The 8,560-nt window shown below is 31.8% G+C and overlaps 1 long non-coding RNA gene across 1 annotated transcript; it reads right to left on the minus strand.

The window, feature by feature from the left end:
* Positions 1 to 6,918: 6,918 nt before the first annotated feature.
* On the minus strand, positions 6,919 to 7,260 carry LOC106305663. The gene is made up of 3 exons (XR_001263032.1): positions 7,181 to 7,260; positions 7,050 to 7,104; positions 6,919 to 6,954 (listed from the first exon to the last, which is right to left on the minus strand). It is a non-coding gene; the product is annotated as an uncharacterized LOC106305663 (long non-coding RNA).
* Between the last annotated feature and the right edge of the window lie 1,300 nt (positions 7,261 to 8,560).

An 8,560-nucleotide genomic window follows, 5' to 3' on the forward strand; every position in this document is an offset into this window, starting at 1 on the left:
GCATTTTTTGCGATTTTGACGAAAAAGTGTGTTTTTGTTGTTTTGGCGGGAAGTCCATTTTTACGGTTTTGGTCGAAAAGTGCATTTGCGTGTTTGATGGAAAGTGTGTTTTTGCGGTTTTGGCGGAAAATGCCTTTTTGTGGTTTTGGTAGGAAATGTCTTTTTGCGGTTTTGGTGGAAAAATATGTTTTTGACGAAAAATGTGGTTCGCGATTTTGGTGGAAACATTTGTTTTTCTACGGTTTTGGCGGAAAAATGAGTTTTTGTGATTTCGGCGAGAAAACATGGTTTTTCATTTTTTTTGCGTTTTTACGGTTTTGCCGGGAAAGTGTGTTTTACCGTTTTGGTGGGAAAGTACATTTTTACGATTTTGACGGAGTGGCCAAAAGGTGTGATTTTACGGGTTTGGCCGAAAAGTGGGTTTTTACGAAAATGTGCATTTTTAGTTTTTTTTTGTGAAAAATGCATTTTGCGGTTTTGGTGGAAAAATGCGTTTTGCAGTTTTGGCGGGAAAAATGCGTTTCTCAGTTTTGATGGAAAAATGTGTCTGCAGAAAAAAAAAAGATTTTTGGTTTGAAAATAATATTTTTATTTTAAAAGATTATTTTCACCATTTATCATTTTAGATTATTTTTGGAATGAATGGCATTTCACAAATAATGGGAGGTATACGGTTAAATCAGGATATCAGATAGAACGAGTTTATCCAGACAGGGAAAGACCACCCTTAATGTTTGGACCCACAGTTGATGCTTTGAAGGCGTTCTGCTGGAAAATACGGTGCCCCCCAAAGTTAAAACATTTTCTATGGCAAATTGTGAAAGGCTGTATAGCAGTCAAGAAGAATTTGAAAGCGAATACAAGGAGACATATGTTGTGCACGTTGTGGAGTGAATGAGAAATCGATCAACCATGTGTTTTTTGAATGTCCTCCAGCACTTCAGGTTTGGGCTCTCTCTAGGATCTATCTTCCCAACAAGCTCCATCTTTACAAATATGGATCATCTCTTCTGGAGAGTTTCCCCACCAATGGATGATCATCAATTTGCGTGGATACTTTGGTATATTTAGAAAGGAATGAACAATAATTTTTTTAGTAATCTAGACATGGACCCAAGGGACACACTCAAATTGGCAGAGACGGAGTCAATACTTTGGGCGGAAGCACATGTATCGAACATAAATAGGATAGGAGCCCAGGTCGAGGTTACGACTCTCCCATCAATCCTAGGGAGACGGTGTTTTACAGATGGTTCCTGGAAAGAGAATGAGATTTTCTCCGGACAAGGTTGACCGAGTACTTTAATAGGATATAATGGGATATTGGGAGAAAGGAAATTTCGGGCTTGTCTATCTCCTCTACATGCGGAGATAGAAGCACTACTCTGGACAATGGAATGCATGAAAAACTTACGCTAGTTTCAGGTTACGTTTGCAACGGATTGTTCTCAGTTGGTGAAAATGGTTTCGGAACCAGAAGAATGACCAGCATTTGCAAATTATTTGGAAGATATTAAGACCCTGAAGGAAGTTTTCACACGATCAGAGATTATCTATGTACCAAGGACACAAAATTCAAGAGCGGATAGCCTAGCACGCAGTGTCAGGAAGCAGCCGTCTTTCGTCGTTCACATGGATCAAGATCTCCCGATGTGGTTCACAGAGTCAGTATGAGTCTGTAGTTGATGACAAAAACAAATACTGAACTAGATATATCTGCATTTAGATGCACCATGAAAACTCACTCTTGTTTGGATGAGAATTTGAGATGAGATTTCAAAAATTCAGTTGGGTGATCCATCTGAATGTTGCATTATAATTCATTAAACGAACATTGATTTGCATCTTCACCCAAATGGAACACCTGGGTGAAGCAAAAGAACATCACCTTGCTAGTCTGAATTTAAGTTTATTTGTAAGCACTTCTATGTCTAACGTTCTCTTATAATTGCTGGATAATGTTTTTTATATAGGCTAGGAATTTTTACAGTTAACGTTCTCTTATAATTGCTGGATAATGTTTTTTATATAGGCTAGGAATTTTTACGGGCTACACCCGTGTTTTTCTATAAAATTTAATTTAGTTATTATATATGTTTAGAAATTGTTTATATATTTTGCAATCAATTTTAAAATATCAATCTGGTAGCAAATTTACAATGGTTTGTATTTATTCATTATCCGGTGACTAATGAATTTAATTTAGGATTTACAATTTGTTGTTTTTTATTTATTGAAAACCATATATATGATAAGTAATATGGATAAAATTTAATTCAACTAATTATGATTTAAAAGTAATTTTTATCTCATTTTAAAACCAATAGTAAAATTTATAATTGATTTAAACTTTCTTTTGACCTTAGAATAAATGATTTTTAACGTTACAATCCCTCAACTAAGTTTGTTTAGGGTAAAAACCCTCAAACTAAATATTTAAATAAAAAAACTCTCAAACTAATTTTATTTAATGAATTAACCTAGAAGGTCATAATTACTATTGCTACCGCTAAATCTTTAGTTTATGGGTTTTTAGATTACCTAAACATAGTTGAAGGGTTTTACATTAAAAAAATAAAAAAATCAGAATTTTATAATATTATCAAAAAAATTAGTAACTTAAATTTTCAAAATTAGCATTTTAATTTTTTTTTGTAAATATATGAGTTTGATGTGTGTTTTAACATCAACATTATATATGTATAAATTTAAAATGTAACAACCGAGAAAATATAATAAAAATTATCTAAAGATTTATTATTACATTTTCATTAGATAAATATAATTTTTATTATATTTTATTGTTTATAATATTTTTAATCTTTAGTAATTTTATTACAGGTAAATATTTAGATAATATTTATTCTATTTTCTGGGTTTATACATTTTTAATTTATATATATATAATGTTGATGTTAAAAATTCTTCAAACTCATATATTTACAAAAAAAAATAAAAATGCTAATTTTGAAAATTTCAGTTACTAACTTTTAGATAATATTATAAAATTTTGATTTTGATTTTATTTTTTTATTTTAATGGTAAACCCCCTTAATTATGTTTAATTAATGTATAAACTCATAAACTAAAGATTTACCGGTAGTAATGGTAATTATGAACTGTCCGAGTTTAATTCATTAAATAAAGTTAGTTTAGAATTTTTTTTGTTAAATACTTATTTCGAGAGTTTTGGCCCAAAACAAACTTAGTTGAGTGATTTTAACGTTAAAAATCCTAGAATCAATGAGTTCCAATACCAACTAATTTAGATTGAATCAAAAATTGATCCATACTTTCAGATAATATTATTCTCCAAACCAGTTCATGAAAACACATTATAGATTTTTTTAAAAAAGACCAAAGCAAACTAAATAACAAACTTTGTAAACAACAATCGCCAAAACCTGATATTTAAATCATATAAACCAATAATGAGTCTCCAAATTAAGAATTTCGACCTCGTCTCAAAGACGATTATCTTATGTTGGTGTTTACCGCTTTAATGATTTTTTCATAATAACTCTAATGTTTGAATTAATATGTCATTTTGGAGCTTAATAGGATTAATATATCTTACGACGTTGCAGACCAAAAGATCACATGCTCTTATTTTTTTTCTCCAAACAGTTGGCTAAAGACCAAGTTGTTTGCAGCCTCATAGTAGGGAGTAGTGCTGGGCATTTAATCCATCAATTTTGATTTGATTCGTTATATGTTTCGATTAGATCTAAAAATTCAGATATCCGTAAATTATTTAGAGAAAAGCAAATATTAAAAAACAATATCCGTTAAAAATGAAGCAAATCACAAATACTAAATAATTTAGAATCGGGTATCCACTCATAATTTTGTACAAATATATGTATACCTACAGTTGAATATACAATTTAAAATATATGTTTATGTAATATTATTTAACATATGATTTAATTAATTTTATTAATAATATTACTTATAAAAGTATTAAAGTAAGAAATTAATATTAAACCTTTATTAAAACTGCACTTTTAAAAAAAGCTATGTTTTATAAATATATAATTAATTTTAAAAATTTATGGAACATATAATTTCAGTAATCTTACTTCTGAAAACAAACTTGTATAGTTTTTTTTCAAGATTTATTTTTATTGAACAAAGTGAATGAAGTATCTCTAAATATTTGCAAATAACTGTAATTGTTCCAGTTATACAAAAAAAACGGATATATGTATTTTTCAGAATAAAAAAAAATAAGAAAATTAGATATCCGTAAAATATGAAATAAATCACGAAAATTATGGTAGTATTCATTCTGTGACTACACCTTAGTAGAGAGAATAACGTTTAAACGTTACAATCCCTGAATCAATTACGATGATTGGACAATGCAAACAAATTTTCTCACACAACATATAAATTTTAAATAGATTTTATTGAATTAACGTTCAAGAAAGAAAACCAAAAAAACAAAGAACAGCATATAAAAGCAAATTAGGGAGAACATATTTGAAGTTTTAGGGAAGAAACCTAAACAATAAAATGTAGATATGGGTATCTGGGTGGATAAAGCACCACTTGTATTCGTCCTTTGATTTTCTCAGCTTCTCCATAATCTTTTTGCTGCATCTTTTCTGAAATCTTTAGATTTTCTTTGGAACATCATCAGCTATTTTTCCTTTTTCTGGTCTTTTACTTCACCTTCTTTATGTAAAAATGACAATACAACTCTTGTTTGTTGGAACTACTTAGGAATAATTTGTGTTCATTACTTATGAAAAAGCAAGACGATTATAGCCATTGGTGGTTTTCCTTGTGTGTTGCTAACAAAAGACAATTTGTCACTCTCTTGATTCAAAAGAATATTCATAACGCATAACAACTACTTCTAAGGTTGAACCATAAACTTAGACGAAGCTCCTACATTCACTTGAATGAATATTTTACTTTCAGGTGTGACATTAGGTCTTGGTTTCATTATCTAGATTGAAAAAGAAGTTAAAATCTATAATCACAATCGTATGATTACAGCATTTACGAAAATAAACCCTGAGTCGTTCATTGTAGAGATGCTTGGGTGTGTTGCCCTTATCTTGCTCTGATTTCAAAGCACTGACCAGATTCGTGCTTTTCTTCCACACGTCCATGAATCATAAGCAGGCATCCCTATGACATTGATGAAGCAGAACACGAGATATCTAAGTCTACTCAAAGATTCTTTCAAAATAAACAATGAAAGAATAGGTGAAAAGAAACCGTTAATGTCACTTAAACTTAATGCTTATGTCTTTCTCTAAGGTAAATGGCAAACCTGGCTCCCTGTGCCATTTTTGGTCCTTGCTCGTCATATTATTCTTCATGCTCATTATCATGGTAATGACTATGACCATGTTTGGTAAGACTGTTCCTGCTCTTCTTAGTTTTTTTCTCTCACTTTCTTGAACAAGTTATTTGCTCCAATCTCTTGATCCTCTTCTTCCTCTTTCCCTAAATCTTGTCCTGATTTCAGATCTGATATACATCTCGCATCTGTATTTATAACATTGACCAAAATCCATTAAAATTCATTTTTTTTTCACTTTTTAAGTTAGAATATATAGATATATAATGAGGAAATAAGTTAAGAAAGTACCTTATAGCATCTTCTCGCTCTGTTTCCCTCTGAAGGTATCAAAATTCGTCTGTCTTTATTATTGTACTTTCTGCAACACTGTAGTCCTTGTCTACAGAACTATCATGAGTTGAACCCTGATAAACAATTCCACACTACCAATCAGATACTTACCTACTCTCTTTTTTTAAACAAACATAAAAGAAATATCTTTCAAGCAAACGGTATACTTTTCATGAGATGCGGTCGAACAACAGTTTGCTTGCTAGAGGTGTGAATCAGGCTGTCAAAGATAGAAGACGATGGAATTAATTTTTTTTCTCAAGAGAGGAAAAAATGAGAAGAAAATCCTTTTAGTTATAGAAACCATTTTGGTTCTATGTAACCTCATAAAGGACAATGGATTTCTCCTCGTTGAGCTGTAGCAATGCCTTCCTACCTGATTTACATTCTCAAATATTGGTTAAACTGTAAGATCAGGGGCCAAGAGGCAAATAAAATCTTAGATATTGGCATCTAAAAAACATTGTATCATTATATACCATTTTATAAGGGCAATAGAGCATTTTTAGTGGCAACAACCCATTTGCTATATAACCCATTTGAAATTATAATGTTGGTGTTTTATAAACTATAAGTTAGCTATAAGGAGGATACATCTTAAGAATGACAATGTTGTGAGCATAAAAAGCTCATGAAGGCCACCTCGGTCTCTTGTGATCAAGTAATCCATCTCATGTGCAATTATCAGACTGCAAATGAAATTTAAATGTGAAACAGGTTTCAGTATAGCGGGTCATAAGAAAGAAAAATAACCTACATTATTTTTGAGCTGGATGATTGTTGCTTTTGAAAGAAAACAAAATCTGAAGTTGGTGTAATTCACTATTCACTAAGCATCTCTATTAAAACGAAACCAAGAACTGGGGAGGGTATTTCCATTGCATAACGTCTTACCTTTGAGAATATATATGTTTTCTGTCAGTGACGTGCAATTAACAGACATTGTTTCTACCCAAGGCAAGCCTTCCTGAAAGAATTTATAAATGGAAATCAACCTTTCATGATAGATAGAAGATGCTCACATGAATCACAAGTCCTGAAGATATAGACACAATACTGACTACCTGTTTTGGCCAGTGCTCAGCTTGTAATCTTACTTTCTCCATCCAAAGTGACTTTTCAATTCCAAGGCAGCCACATAAGTAAAAGCTCCCAGCCTTGTTCTGTTGATGGTCAAGATACTCCAAACATTTACCATATGTAATAATGATAACTGGGAGCTTTTAAACTTCGTATGGAATATGATCCCCAGTTTCGTTTTCACGTATCTGCCAATTAGGTTGTCCGCCATAACTTTTCAAGATCTAAAATATTGGAAATGAAATGAAATGTCATATCTTTCCTTCAAACTTGTAAGATTTCATAGTATCAAATAATTATAAAATATATGTACACCTACCTCAATTTTCCATTCCCGGCTTCATAGCAATGGTTCACCATCGTATCTGTTGGAGCTAAGATGTAAACGGCTCAAATCAAAATCTTCAGAGGTCTCTATGGCTGGATCTTTCCATAGGCATTGACGCTTACCAATAAATCTCATGCGATTAGCTTGCTTCTGCTTCAATTATTTCAGTTCATAATCTTATGACGGTTAGCAATCCTTTCCTGAAAGGATAGATAAAACACCAAATAACACCAAAACCCCATAAAGGGGATTAGTGTTTTTATTTGCAATTGAAAAACAAAAATTGAAGGTTCGGAGAAAGCAAAGTGAACTGAAGAGATGACCAAATTTGAGCAGGAAGTGGGTTTTGATGCGTAAATAGTGTCACGATGGAAGTGGTGAGCAAGGAATATATAGAGGCGAAACCAAGAATAAAAGAATACAGTATATAGCAATATATGAGAAGCTGAAGCGTGAGTGATCATGGAGATGTTACTGTGTTTAAAGGATGATTAATTGAAAGAGGATGAGAGAAGTCGTAAATACTAGTAGGCCTGCGAGTTCGGTTCGTTCGAGTACTAAGATCATGAGCAGCAGCGAACTGATGATTCCCGATTTCCAATGTTTTTTTTTTATTATTTTAATTTTTTTTTCGTTTGACTTAAAAAAAATAATAATAATAATAATAATAACATAAACGAACCTATCGCGGGCCGCCACGTGTTATGAGGCCCGTGAAACAGTAACGAGATGGTATCACTCCGGTGAACCTGCACAAGCCGGGTTCATTAAAATCTGATTATTTTAATATTTTTTCGCCTCGAAAATCGTGTGAACTTTACTCATGATACTTCAATGCGAAATAAAATAAAATTGCCGAATTGAACTGAAGAAATTAATAGTTCGGATCGGTTTGGTTTCGGTTAGTTCGGTTTCTTAAATTTGTTACCGAAATTATTAAAATTCATTGTAATTTCAGTTTACTTTCTCTATGATTTCGGTAAACTTCGGTTAGTTCGGTAAACTTCGGTTAATTCAATAAACTTTGGTTAATTCGATATAGTTCGGTTAATTCGGTATAACTCAGCTTAATTGTGATGGGCCAAAATTTTTGATTTTGTTTAGTTCAGATGCTTTAATTGATGAACCAAATTCAATAAATGACTTGTGGTTTATATGTACCTGCAACACATTAATATTTTACAACACATTCGAAACCTGTTTCAAACGTAAGTTGTAATTTAGTGTTCAAAGATGATCACATCATAAATTCACAACCATTACAGGGAAGGGAAAACAACTTGCATCTAGAAGTCTTAACCAAACAACACACTTGTAACTCAAGCTGAATCACATAACAAAAAAAAAAACAAAATACATTCAGCTGTTTCACGTGAGCATGTACGTCTTTCAAGCGGTACTTTCAGCTTCTGAAAATTCACAAAAAAGAAACACATTAGTTTAGAGCAAATAATGAAGAAACATAGAACAAACAAAATAAAGTTACCCAGTCCATCATGGAA

Source organism: Brassica oleracea, chromosome C7, assembly GCF_000695525.1.
Source record: "Brassica oleracea var. oleracea cultivar TO1000 chromosome C7, BOL, whole genome shotgun sequence".
In the NCBI taxonomy this organism is placed as follows: domain Eukaryota; kingdom Viridiplantae; phylum Streptophyta; class Magnoliopsida; order Brassicales; family Brassicaceae; genus Brassica; species Brassica oleracea.